Source organism: Nycticebus coucang, chromosome 13 (assembly GCF_027406575.1).
Source record: "Nycticebus coucang isolate mNycCou1 chromosome 13, mNycCou1.pri, whole genome shotgun sequence".
Lineage (NCBI taxonomy): Eukaryota > Metazoa > Chordata > Mammalia > Primates > Lorisidae > Nycticebus > Nycticebus coucang.
In genome coordinates, this window is record NC_069792.1 from 34,790,450 (window position 1) to 34,804,247 (window position 13,798).

General features: G+C 36.9%; 1 long non-coding RNA gene across 1 annotated transcript in view; it reads left to right on the plus strand.

Moving 5' to 3' along the window:
* Positions 1–13,798, plus strand: part of LOC128563207 (uncharacterized) — a 147,599-nt gene that overhangs the window by 113,737 nt on the left and 20,064 nt on the right. The gene's annotated exons all lie outside the window — the stretch shown is intronic.

Here is a 13,798-nt window from a genome sequence, read left to right on the forward strand (position 1 = left end):
ATCAGACAAAAACAAAGTACCCAGGATAATAGCAGTCATTTTTGATGTCAAAATCATGGAAGACTTTCTTCAAGGGAATAACAAAAAGAACTTGTCAAATACAATGACATTCTTACAGAGATGCAAAATGAATTTCAGGGGTCACAATGTTGTTTACAATAACCTTCAAATAGGTTTTTACAGAATGATGTAAAAATAATTATGGTCAGATTTGGTGAAAGTGTGGGTGGGACCAAGAATAGAATAATGTTTTCTGAGAAGTTGTTTTGTTCCAAGTTTGGTCTCATCCAGAGTAGTGGCTAAAAAGGATTTCATTCAATTCCATTATCTTTCTACCAAGCAAAAAAGTAAAAGCCTCTTAGTAAATATGTCAGCAAAGCATACAAGATTTAGGACCATGACAGTACTTAGGTTTGTCTACAGACTATTATGTAGTTTTAGAAGAAGGTACCCTAGTTAATCTTATCTATAAAGTTTATTCTTCCTCAGTGCTTGGATTCTGATGAAGGGAGGAGGCAGAGGTAGTAAGAATGGAAGGGTGTGAGCTCATCTTTGCTCTTTGTGAAGACCGAAATCTGTTTTTAGTGAGCCCAACTCATCTTAAGTTCTCAATATAGTAAGGTCTCAATATACATGAATTTTGCATGATTATATAAAGTTGCATTCACTTTAATTTTGTAGCAAAAGAGGCAAATTTTATTATGTTTTTTTCACAGCTCATATATGTCACTTTGAACCTGAAGTGAATCTGCAAGAATTTGGGTTGCTATATAGAGTTTTGTTTTGCTTTATTATTATTATTTTTGTAGAGACAGAGTCTCACTGTACCGCCCTTGGGTAGAGTGCCGTGGCGTCACACGGCTCACAGCAACCTCTAATGCTCGGGCTTCCGCGATTCTCCTGCCTCAGCCTCCTGAGCAGCTGGGACTACAGGCGGCCACCACAACGCCCGGCTATTTTTTTGTTGCAGTTTGGCTGGGGCTGGGTTTGAACCCACCACCCTCGTCATATGGGGCTGGCGCCCTACTCACTGAGCCACAGGCGCCACCCTTTTTTTTGTTGTTGTTGTTGTTGCAGTTTGACCGGGGCTGGGTTTGAACCCGCCACCTGCGGTATATGGGGCCCACGCCCTACTCACTGAGCCACAGGTGCCACCCATGGGCTTCTCCTTTGGTTTTCTGGAAGGTGGAGAATATGGACTGGTATTGGGAGGTGGGAGAATCACTTGAAGCCATAAGTTTGAGAATGGACTGGGAAATATAGTAAAACCCTTTCTCAAAAAAAAAAAAAAATATATATATATATATATATACATACACACATATATAGTATAACAACTATATAGCATTTACATTGTACTAGGTATACTAAGCAAACTAGAAATAATTCAAACTATCTGTGTGTAGGTTATATAAAAATACTACAACATTTTATATCAGGAACTTGAGCATCCATGGTATTTGCTATCCACCAGAAGTCTTCAAACTAAAGTCCTCTGTATACCATGGCCACTGAGGCAGGACAGTATAATCAAACCAAAGCAAGATAAAAAAAAGAAGAAACACAGTTTGTTGTGCCGGTCTATAAGATAGAAGAGATTTGCTACCAACGCTGAAACAAATGCAATCTGATGCCTACATGAGTGTATAAGGCTGTGGGTGAAAAGGCTGAGATTTAGGGAGAAGGAGATCAGAGCTTAAACGGCCTTGCAAATGTACTAAGGAATTTATACTGTATCCCAAGGGAACTGAGCAACCATTAAGCTGGTGATCATTTACTTGCATTTAGAGAGATTACTAGAACCTCTAAATCCCTTCACACCTCATATTTCATCATTCTAAGGGTAAGATGAGTGATATTAGATATATTACACCTGAAAACCTAGGATGCTGAAAGTAATTTAGAATGGAGAAGGCTGCTGCTGCTTGCAAAAGCCCAAGCATCCTAAACAGGTACAGTCCTGACTGCCCTGAGTACACCAACTCAGTGGTGGCTGGGCATAGTGGGGCCATTGTGAGACCAGGGAGAGGAAGGTACTTCGCCAGCTGTAAAACACTAAATCAATGACAACGTTATTATGTAGTTCCTCAATATAAGCAGTACATTGTATTCCTAGCTTGTTTTTCACGTACCCTACCTCCATATCTCCATCATCCAAGCACCATTTCTAGGGGAAAAGAAAAGTGAACATACAGTGGTGTCTAAGCACTCTCTGCCTTGTTCTGCTGGAGATACAAGCTCCCCAAGAAAGGTAAGGAGGATACTTGCAAATGTTTATGTCAGTGGGCCAATTATTAACAGGTAAAGTGAAATATATTGGTGCATATATTTCAGGTATGTTCTCAGGTATGACAAAATAACAAGGATTTAATTTTATATATGTTCGTGATTAATGAATACCTTTTAAAAGCTGAAACTAACTGGAAGACAACTGACATCCAGGCCGTAATATATACACACAGGGCACCTGTAACTTTTTAAGGGAGAGTTAACCCACAGTACAGAGTACAGAAAGTCCTTGAATTACAAACATCTGACGTACATATGATTTGCACTTACAGAGGCTATTGCAGGTAACGGGTAATTTCAACCTACATACAAATTCAACTTAAGCACAAACCTATAGAACTTATCTTGTTCACAACACGAGGACTGTTCTAAATCAATTTATAAAGTAATCCTATGTTTTTAATTCTATATTACTATACTCAAATATTGGGTAATTAAGTATTTCAAGAAACAAATGTTTCCAAAACTAGATGCTTAACCTAAAGAGATTCCTATGTGTAGGTTGCCATCTAGTGTTAATTTGTGGAAGTGAAAAAGGCTGGTACAATAATTTTCCAAGCAGGCTCATCAGGTGACATAGGGATGGCTTACAGAAATATTTCCATTTTAAGATCTCAAATTGTGCCCTAAAACCCTCAGAAAATTGTGGAGTCAGGAGAATGGGTGGGTGGGGGTGTTGGTCACTTCTAAGAAATTGGTTACTTGTGGAGTCAGGAGAATGGGTGGGTGGGGGTGTTGGTCACTTCTAAGAAATTGGTTACTTTTGAGAAACAAGATGGTTTTTAATTCTGGCTACCTGACAATCTCACCTGAGAAAATTTTAACAATACAGATGGCCGGGGAAACACTCCAGACCTGGTAAGTCAGATGCTCTCAGGGGGCCACAGTGGTGGGATTTTCTACAAGCTCTCCAAGTGGCTCTTATGCGCAGGCGGGTGAGCACCACTGGAAAGGTATACATAGTTCCCCCTGCCTTGTACTGCTGAAAATAGCAGTATCGCTGGGCAGTGGTTCACACCGTGGCCCTAGCTGTGTCTCTTCAGGAGTATCGTCACTTCACTGCATCATCTTGAGCAAGGAAATTGGGATAATTAAATAACATCTATGTGCCTCAGTACAAAAAATGATAACCACTTCCCCTGTGGTTATTGTGAGAATTAACTATGATCACGAATATCAAGTGCTTACCATAATGCATAGTACATTGTAATCAACAAATATCAAGTGCTTACCATAATGCATAGTACATTGTAATCCGTAATATTAATAACAATATGATCAGTATGAATAATATGAGCTATTTAGAGAAATAAACTGACAGGGCCCGTAGCTCACTGGGTAGGGTGCCATCCACATACATCAAGGCTAGCGGGTTTGAACCTGGCCCAGGCCAACTAAACAACAATGACAACAACAACAACAACAAATAGCCAGGCCTTGTAGCAGGTGCCTACAGTCCCAGCTACTTGGGAGGCTGAGACAAGAGAATCACTTAAGCTCAAGAGTTTAAGGTTGCTGTGAGGTATGATGCCACAGTACTCTACCGAGGGTGACATAGTGAAACTCTGCCTCAAAAACAAAAAAAGGAAGAAAGAAAGAAACTACCAAAGTGATATGAACAAGTCACATATAGGATATATGTGCCAGCAGGGTTACACAGTGCAAGCATGCTAGGCCTGTACATAGAGGACATATTAGACATTGAAACATATTACCTATGGCATATTTTTATTTTTCTTAAACAGATAGTCTTGGTGGGATCGTGTTGATATCAATCTCAGTCTGAGGGCATCCACTCCTGAGAAGCACATTCCTTCTTATCCAGTGCTGACCTAAAGTGCTTTACTTCATATTGTTATTCCCAATCATTCCCATCTGTGTTTGGGTACAAAATTCCCAATTCCCCAGCAAATTTCATTTTTCTTGCTAGAGTCATATATCCTCTCCTAAATTAATCAGGGGCCATAAGCACACATACCATAGACATGGTGATGGTAGGTACTGGAGGCAGTGCCCAAGGAAGGGAAAGTGACTGCAATGTTGAGGTATCGTTGAAATCATTTTAAAAAATCTATTATTACTGTACCCTGGGCAGAAGGAATCTCATCAAAAGAGACACAGAGGAGTCCATTGAAGAGGTAATGTTTCAGTTTGGCTGGAGTTTTGGTGGGAATGGTAGGTGGGGCCAGATCATGAAAACTTGGCTGAGAAATTGGATGTAGGGACTAAGGCAGTGGTTCCCAACCTTTCTGATGGCCACAATGCATTTTCATTGTTACAAAGGGGTCGTGACCCACAGGTTGAAAACCGCTGAACTAAAGAAAGAGAAATGTCAATAGAACAAATGCTGATTTAGAAAAGCAGAGGGAAGGCAAGCAGTAGAGTAGGAGAACATTCTGAGCAAAAATCAGTTTGTTTTGAGACATGTTGACACAGGGCAGTCAGGAGGGGACACCCAGGAAGGACGGAGCTGGAGATTTGGGGTGAGAATTCAGAAGGGGCAGACGGGCTGGTTCAAGATTAGAGGTCAGTAGGGTAGAGGTGATGGCTGAAGTCATGGCAGATGCATGAGTTTGCCCAGAGTGACTTGACAGTCAGAAGATAAATCCCTGTGATAGCACAGTACAGAATAGCATCGCCACCAGAGGAAGCCAGCAAAGGGAGACTAAGAAATGGAAAAAAATGAAAATTCCATTGTGTGCTTTTAAAAACAGAGAACAAGCAAAAGGGAAGTACTGAAGAGAGGTTAAGTTAAAAGCAGAAAAGATTTGGCTTCTGTTAACTATTAGGACAACACTAGTGACCCCATAAAGTATCGAACCATTGGAGTGATAGAGGTTGAGCCAGACATGGAATCTGTAGTCCATTTTTTAATTGCTTTCTCATGTTCACTATAAGACTAGACCACACTTTAAAAAAAAACAAAAACCTTTCTGTTGTGAATAAGAAAATAACTGTTTCTTATGTAGGGCTATTATAAAATAATGCCTCTATGGATATACTTGTGCATGCCTTTTGGTGAACATATGTGTGTATTAAAGAGGGGTAAACGCTGAGGAGTGGAGTTTCTGGGTCATAAGGCAAGCATATGATGAGGTTTAGTAGATACTTCCATAGTTTCCCAGAATAGTTATGCCCATGTCTTCTCGGTGTTCGAGAAGGCAAGATGCTTCACATGCTCACAAACCCCTGGTATTGCTGGGGGTTATTTTTGTTGTTGCTGGATTTGTGTTTTGCCTTAGCCATTCTGTACATGTAGTGGTATAAAATTATTGCTTTAATTTGCATTTTTTGAATGACTAATGATATTAAGCACTTTTACATTTTCTTATTGTTTGGATATATTATTGTGTTAAGCATGTATTTAAGTTATTCACCCATTTTGTAATTGATTATCTTTTTCATTGCTATACAGGAAAGCACCAGATATCAAGACTTGTTATAGACCTTCAAAAGTCTATAACAATACTTTGCATTGCCAACACTGTGGGTTGTCCCTGTGATTCTGTTAATGGTGTGCGTTGATGATAGATGTATTAATGTAGCCCAGTTTATCAGCCTTCTTTAGGGTTAGGTGAAAAATACATTCTTTTTCTAGAAGCTTTGTTTTACCTTTTATATTTAGCTTTAGGACCATGTGGAACTGATATTTGTCCATGATGTGATGGGATCAATATTCTTTTCCTCCCTTTATTATGGATATCCAATTAATTCCACACCATTTATTGAAAATACTGTCCTTTCTTATGGAACTGCAGTGACATCATTATCATAAACTAGGTAGTTCCATAGGTTTGAGTTGACTGCTGGATACTCAGTTCCATTGTCTAGTCTAATCTTGCGCCGATAGCACTGTTTTAATTTTGGATGTCGGTAATAACCTTGATATCTGACACTCTTGTCTTCTGACTTTGCTCTTCTGTTGTAAGATGGTTTTAGCCATTTTGGCTTGCTTTATTGCCACATAAATTATCAACCCACCCACTTTATCTTCCTCCCCCAACTTTTTGGGGTTTTGGTTTAGTTTGTATTAAATCTGTTGATCAATTTGGTAAGCATTATCACCTGAGCAATATTGATTGTTCCAAATAATAAACATGGCGTATCTTTTGCTCAGTTTTTAATGGGATGTTTTTTTCTTGTTGATTTGCTTGAGTTCTTCATAGATTCTGGTTATTAGCCCATTATTAAATGTATAACTTGTGAATATTTTCTCCCATTCTGTAGGTTATCTATTTGCTCTGTTAATTTTTTTCCTTAGCTTTGCAGAAGCTCTTTAATCAAATCCCATTTATTTATTTTCATTGTTATTGTGATTGCCATTGAGGTCTTTTTCATAAATTCTTCACCTTGGCCACTATCTAGACAAGAATTTTTCCTATGTTTTTTTTCCTTAAAATTCTTACAGTTTCATGCCTTACATTTAAGTTTTTATCTATCTTGAATTAACTTTTCTGAGTGGTGAGAGATAGGGGTCATGTCTCATTCTTCTGCATATGGCTGTCCAATTTTCCAAGCACCATTCATTAAATAGGGCATCTTTCCAACAGTGTGTGTTGTTATCTGCTTTGTCAATGATAAAATGGCTATAGGTAGGTGGTGTTGCATTTGGTTCTCTATTTTGTTCCACTGGTCTATGTCTCTCTCTATTTTTATACCAATACCAGGCTGTTTAGGTTACGGTAGCTTGCAGTATAGTTTGAAACATGATAAAGCGAAGCCTCCAGATTTGTTCTTTTTAAGATTGCTTTGGCTACTCAGACTCTTTTCTGCTTCCAAATGAAGCATAAAATTATTATGTTTGAAATATGCAGTTGGTATTTTGATAGAGATTTCATTGAATCCGTAAATCACTTTGGGTAGTATGGATATTTTAACAGTGTTGATTCTGCCAATCCAGGAGCATGATATGTTTTTCTATTGCTTTGTGTCCTCTGTGATTTCTTTCCTCAGTGTTTCATAGTTCTCCTTGTATAGATCTTTCACCTCCCTGGTTATATGTATATTCCTAGGTATTTTATTTTCTTTGTAACTATTGTGAATGGTGTTGAGTCTTTGATTTGATTCTCAGCTGGACTGTTACTGGTATATAGAAAAGTTATTGATTTATGTGCATTTTTTTTTATCCTTAGAGTCTGATGAATTTATTTATCAATTCCAGGAGTCTCTTGATAGGGTCTTTGAGGCTCTCTAGGTACAAGATCATATTGTCAGGAAAGAGCAACAATTTGATCTCCTCTTTACCAATAGGATGACTTTATTTTTCTCTCACCTAATTGCTCTGGCTAGAACTTCCAGCACTATCTGAATAGAAGTAGTAACAGTCGAATCCCTTATCTTGTTCCAATTTGTAGTGGGACAAACTTGTCCCCGTTCAGTATGATGATGACTGTGGGTTTGTCATATATGGTTTTTATAATTTTGACGTATGCTCCTTTTATGCCTACTTTATCGAGCATTGAAAGGGTGCTGGATTGTGTAAAATGCTTTTTCTGCATCTATTGAGATGATCACCTGGTCTTTGTTTTTGTTTCTGTGGTGACTCACATTTATTGATTTGTGTATATTGGACCATCCTTGCATCCCTAGGATAAAGCCCACTTGATCATCGTGGATTATCTTTTTGATGTGCTGCTGAATTTGGTTTGCTGGCATTTCATGGAAGATTTTTATATTATTTATAATGATTATTATTCTAAAATTCTTTCTTTTTTTTGTGTGTGTCTTGTTTTGGCTTTAGTATCAAGGTGATATTGGCTTCATAGAATGAGTTGGGGGAGAATTTCCTCATCTCTGTTATGGAATAATTTCTTTAGAGTGAGTATCAGCTCTTCTTTATAGGTCTAGTAGAAATTGCCTATGGCTCCATCTGATCCAGGGTTTGTTGTTGTAAGATTATTTATTATTGCTTGGATTTTGTTGTTCATTATTGGTCTGCTTAGGAATTCTATTTCTTTCTAATTGAGTCTTGGGAATTTGTGTGTTTCCCAAATGTGTCCATTTTCTATGTCCATTTTCTCTACTTCTTCTAGTTGATTTCCATAGAGATTTTCATAGCGTAATACTTACACTCTTTTGGTGGGACTGTACAATACTATATTACAACTTTTATACAAAATGGCATGGAGATTCCTCAAAGAACTAAAAGTTGACCTGCCATTCCATCCAGCAATCCTACTACTATTTACCAAAGGAAAAGAAGTCTTTCTAGCAAAAAGACACCTAGACTCAAATGTTTATTGTAGCACAATTCACAATCGCAAAGATGTGAAATCATCCCAAGTGTTCATAAATTCGTAAGTGGATGAATAAAATGTGGTACATATATATGTATACTATGGAGTACTTCTCAGCCATAAAAAGGATGAATTAATGACTTTTGCAACAATTTGGATGGAACTGGAGACAATTCTCCTAAGTGAAGTATCTCAAATTAGAAAAACAAACACCATATGTTCTCATTATTAAATTGGAACTAATCAATGAGCACACATGTGCACAGAGGGAAGTAAAACTCAGAGGAAATCGAGAGGGTGGAGAGGAGGGACAGAAACTTACCTAATGGATATAATGAACACTATTTGGATAATGGACACACCTATAACTATGACTCAAGCATTACAAAAGCAATCCCTGTAATGAAAAACATGTGCATTGCCTTACAATTTTGAAATAATAAATAAATGTGGTATATTACTCTATTTATTATGATCTTTGCAAAAATTTTTAGCAACATTTTTGTAGTTTTCTGTGTGGTATCTTGTGCATGTTTCATTAGAATAATTTCTATGTATCTGACACCTTTTGAAAATCCTACTATAAATGTTATATTTGATAACTGCTATCTTATGTGTTGCTAGTTTATACAAAGGCAATTGATTTTTTTACATTGACCTTACCTCCAGTGACATCACTAAAGACATTAATTCTAATTTTTAGATTCATCTAGATTTTCTAAGTGAGCAATCAGACTATGAATTACTTTTATTTCTGCCAATCAATCCTTCTATTTTATTTCCTTCCTTGGTCTGCTTAGGAATTCTATTTCTTTAGAATTCCTTTAGGGCTACATATTTTTCCATGAACAATGCTTTACCTTAATCTCAAAAGTTACATCAAAAGATGCTCAGATAGTTGAGGATGTTCAAAAATGAAAAAAGATCAAACCAAAACACACAAGCAAAAACCAACAACTGAAACTCAGGAACTTGAAAACGATGAAGTAGGGGTTAGAATAATATTTAAAATATATAAAAGAACAGCCTAAGAAAAAGAGCATATTTAATCAATGAAATAAAAACAGGATATTTTAGAAAAGTTAATAGGTGGGTTGGAAGACACAGTTATGAAAATATCTTAAAACAAATCAAAAAAATGTTAAAGATCAAAATAAGCTCCATTGTCATATTTTAAATATCTTGAAAAAATAATACTTTGTTTTATGTGGAATCAGAAAAAAACCTCGAATAACCAAAACATTACTCAGCACTAAAAACAAAGCTGGAGGAATCACGCTACCAGACCTGAGACTGTACTATAAATCAATAGTGATAAAAACAGCATGGTACTGGCACAAAAACAGAGAAGTAGATGTCTGGAACAGAATAGAGAACCAAGAGATGAATCCAGCTACTTACCGTTATTTGATCTTTGACAAGCCAATTAAAAACATCCAGTGGGGAAAAGATTCCGTATTTAACAAATGATGCTGGGTAAACTGGCTGGCGACCTGTAGAAGATTGAAACTGGACCCACACCTTTCACCATTAACTAAGATAGACTCTCACTGGATAAAAGATTTAAACTTAAGATACAAAACTATAAAAATACTTGAAGAAAGTGCAGGGAAAACTCTTGAAGGAATCAGCCTGGATGAGTATTTTATGAGGAGGACTCCCCTGGCAATTGAAGCAGTATCAAAAATACACTGGGACCTGATCAAACTAAAAAGCTTCTGCACAGCCAAGAACATAGTAAGTAAAGCAAGCAGACAGCACTCAGAATGGGAGAAAATATTTGCAGGTTATACCTCTGATAAAGGTCTAATAACCAGGATCCACAGAGAACTCAAACATAATAGCAAGAAAAGAACACATGATCCCATCTCAGGGTGGGCAAGGGACTTGAAGAGAAATTTCTCTAAAGAAGACAGATGCCTGATCTACAAATACATGAAAAAAAGCTCATCATCCTTAATCATCAGAGAAATGCAAATCAAAACTACTTTGAGATATCACCTAACCCCAGTAAGAGTAGTCCACATAACAAAATCCCAAAACCAGAGATATTGGCGTGGATGTGGAGAAAAGGGCACACTTCTACACAGCTGGTGGGAATGCACGCTAATATGTTCCTTCTGGAAGGAAGTTTAGAGAATACTTAGAGACCTAAAAATAGACCTGCCATTCCATCCTATAATTCCTTTACTAGGTTTATACCCAGAAGACCAAAAATCACAATATAACAAAGACATCTGTACCAGAATGTTTATTGCAGCTCAATTCATAATTGCTAAGTCATGGAAGAAGCCCAAGTGCCCAGCGACCCACGAATAGACTAGCAAATTGTGGTACATGTATACCATGGAATATTATGCAGCCTTAAAGAAAGATGGAGACTTTACCTCTTTCATGTTTACATGGATGGAGCTGGAACATATTCTTCTTAGCAAAGTATCTCAGGAATGGAAGAAAAAGTATCCAATGTACTCAGCTCTACTATGAAGCTAAATTATAGCTTTCACATGAAGGCTATAACCCAACTATAGCACAAAACTATGGGGAAAAGGCCAAGGAAGGGGAAGGGAGGGGGGAGGTTAGGGTGGAGGAAGGGTAATGGGTGGGGCCACACCTATGGTGCATCTTAGAATGGGTACAGGCGAAACTTACTAAATGCAGAATACAAATATCTACATAAGAAAATGCCATGAAGGGGGCAGCGCCTGTGGCTCAAGGAGTAGGGCGCCGGTCCCATATGCCAGAGGTGGCAGGTTCAAACCTAGCCCCGGCCAAAAACCAAAAAAAAATAAATAAATAAATAAAATAAAATAAAATAAAAAATGAAAAAAAAAAGAAAATGCCATGAAGGCTATGTTGAACAGTTTGATGAGAATATTTCAGATTGTCTATGAAACCAGCACATTGTACCCCTTGATTGCACTAATGTACACAGCTATGATTTAACAATAAAAATAAATTAATTTAAAAAAGGCTTTTGATAAAGGTTCAACACTTGAATAACAGAAATTCTAGAAAGAAAGAACAGAGATTAAGGAAAAAGGGAAATTGTCAAAGAAAGGAAACACTAAAGACTTGAGGAATTTCAGGAATGAAAAAGAAATAACACAAAGAATTAAAAAGGCATAAAAGAATGCTTATCATAGGGAAATTAGAAACCTCTAAAAATAAAAAGAAAATCTTCCAGAGGAAGAGTATTCTGAATTGACCAACCGATCACCTTTCCATTAGCAACACTGAAAGGTAAAGAGAATGAAGCAGTGCTTTAAATATTCTGAAAAAAAATTAATTTCAACCTAGAATTCTGTTTTTCTGGATGTAGCTGAACTATAGATGAAGTAAGACAATTTCTCGCATGGAAAAGTCACAAAATTTTATTTCCCTAGTACCTTTTCACACAAAGCACCCAAGAGATGGGTTCACCAAAGAGTCCAGAACAAGGCCAGAACACAGAAGATTCAACATAAGGGAAGCAAAGGGGAGCCTTGAAGGACTATGCCCCACACCTAGCCAGAAACTAACCCAGAAGAAAAGGGAAAAGGTTGCAAAAGGTCTTTCTCCAGAGACAAAATAAATAGTACTAATAGAACAGAATACCTGAGTGTGAACAAATAGAAAAAAAAAAAAAGTTTTATAATTCTATGAGACACCTGTTAATTTCAGAAAGAACAAAACTTTGCATAGGAAAGAAACTTTAATCATGATACACTAATTTTTAGCTAACCAGCAAATAAAAGTCATAAGTTAAACAATGGATATTATTTTAACAACAAAATGTATATATACTATAGTAGAAAGATGTAAGGAAGGAAAGAAAGGTGACTCATGGGAGTCTTCCTCCATAATAGCAAGTTAATAGAGAATGGATAAGAACAATAAATAAAGATGTAGTAGAACATCACTGCCCCTTAAAACTGCAGCCCCCAACTCGAGTACTGGTCCATGACCTGTTATGAGCCAGGCTGCAGAGCTCCACCTCCACACTCATTTGGAAAAATTATCTTCCACGAAACTTAAGAACCTGGCCATTGGAAAGCAGCTTCATCTGTATTTACAGCCACACCCATCACTCACATCACCACCTGATCTGAGCTCTGCCCATCCACTTCCCTAGCCCCTAATCCAGGGGAAAATTGCTTTCCTTGAAACTGGTCCCCAGTGCCAAAAAGGTTGGAGATTACTACTTTAAAACAATGAAGATAAATACCAGAAATAGCTGCTGACAGGGCTTGGGGAGAGGGACTCAGGGGTGGATAGAATGGAATAAGAAAATGTTATTTTCACTCTGAGTTCTATAGTATTATTTGAAATTTTAAAGTGTGTATATGTATTAATTAGATAACAACAAAAATACTTATTTCTTCCAAATAAGGCAGGGTAAAGATAGGGACCTGAGGCAAAAGGGAATGGTTTTAAATTTCTCTTTCTTTCTCTCTCTCCTCTTTATTTCTTTCTTTCTTTTTCTTTCTTTCTTCCTTTCTTTCTTTCTTTCTTTCTTTCTTTCTTTCTTTCTTTCTTTCTTTCTTTCTTTCTCTTTCTTTCTTTCTTTCTTTCTTTCTTTCTTTCTTTCTTTCTTTCTTTCTTTCTTTCTTTCTCTCTCTTTCCTTCCTTCCTTCCTTCCTTCCTTCCTTTCTTCCTTCCTTCCTTCCTTCTTGCTTCCTTCCTTCTTCCTTCCTTCCTTCTTGCTTCCTTCCTTCCTTCCTTCTTTCTTTTCTTTCTCTAAATTTGGTATCTTAGGCTCTAGACTAGATCTTGAAGTTAAGGATAACTGAGTTATAAAGACACGTATCACAGGCTGACATTGTAAACCATTTCTAGTAATAGCTAGTAATTCATAATAAAGTTAAAGAGTGCTTTATAAAAAAATTATATCTTAGAATGAACACAATTTTGTTTAAAAGGGGGAGATAGGATGTTCACGTGTATGTATTTTTCTATGTGCATACACATACAGAAAGATAATATACTTTGCCTACAACATATACATGTTAGGCCTAAGAAGTCCCATTAAAGAACGATTTTCAAATATTGTGGGATAATTCACCAATCGCCCTTTTTCAATATCTAAAAAATAAAATTCAGCCACAAAATATTCAGTTGTATTTGGAATAAAAAAATGTAAAAGCCACCTATGGGACAACACTTTTTTTAAAAGTGTTTCTAAAACGTGGAAAAGCTATAGGCAAAAAGTAAAAATTTACATTCAATTACAACCTCAAGTTTCAAACATTTGTAATCAAACACAAACGCCTAGAAGTAATTTAAACTATAAC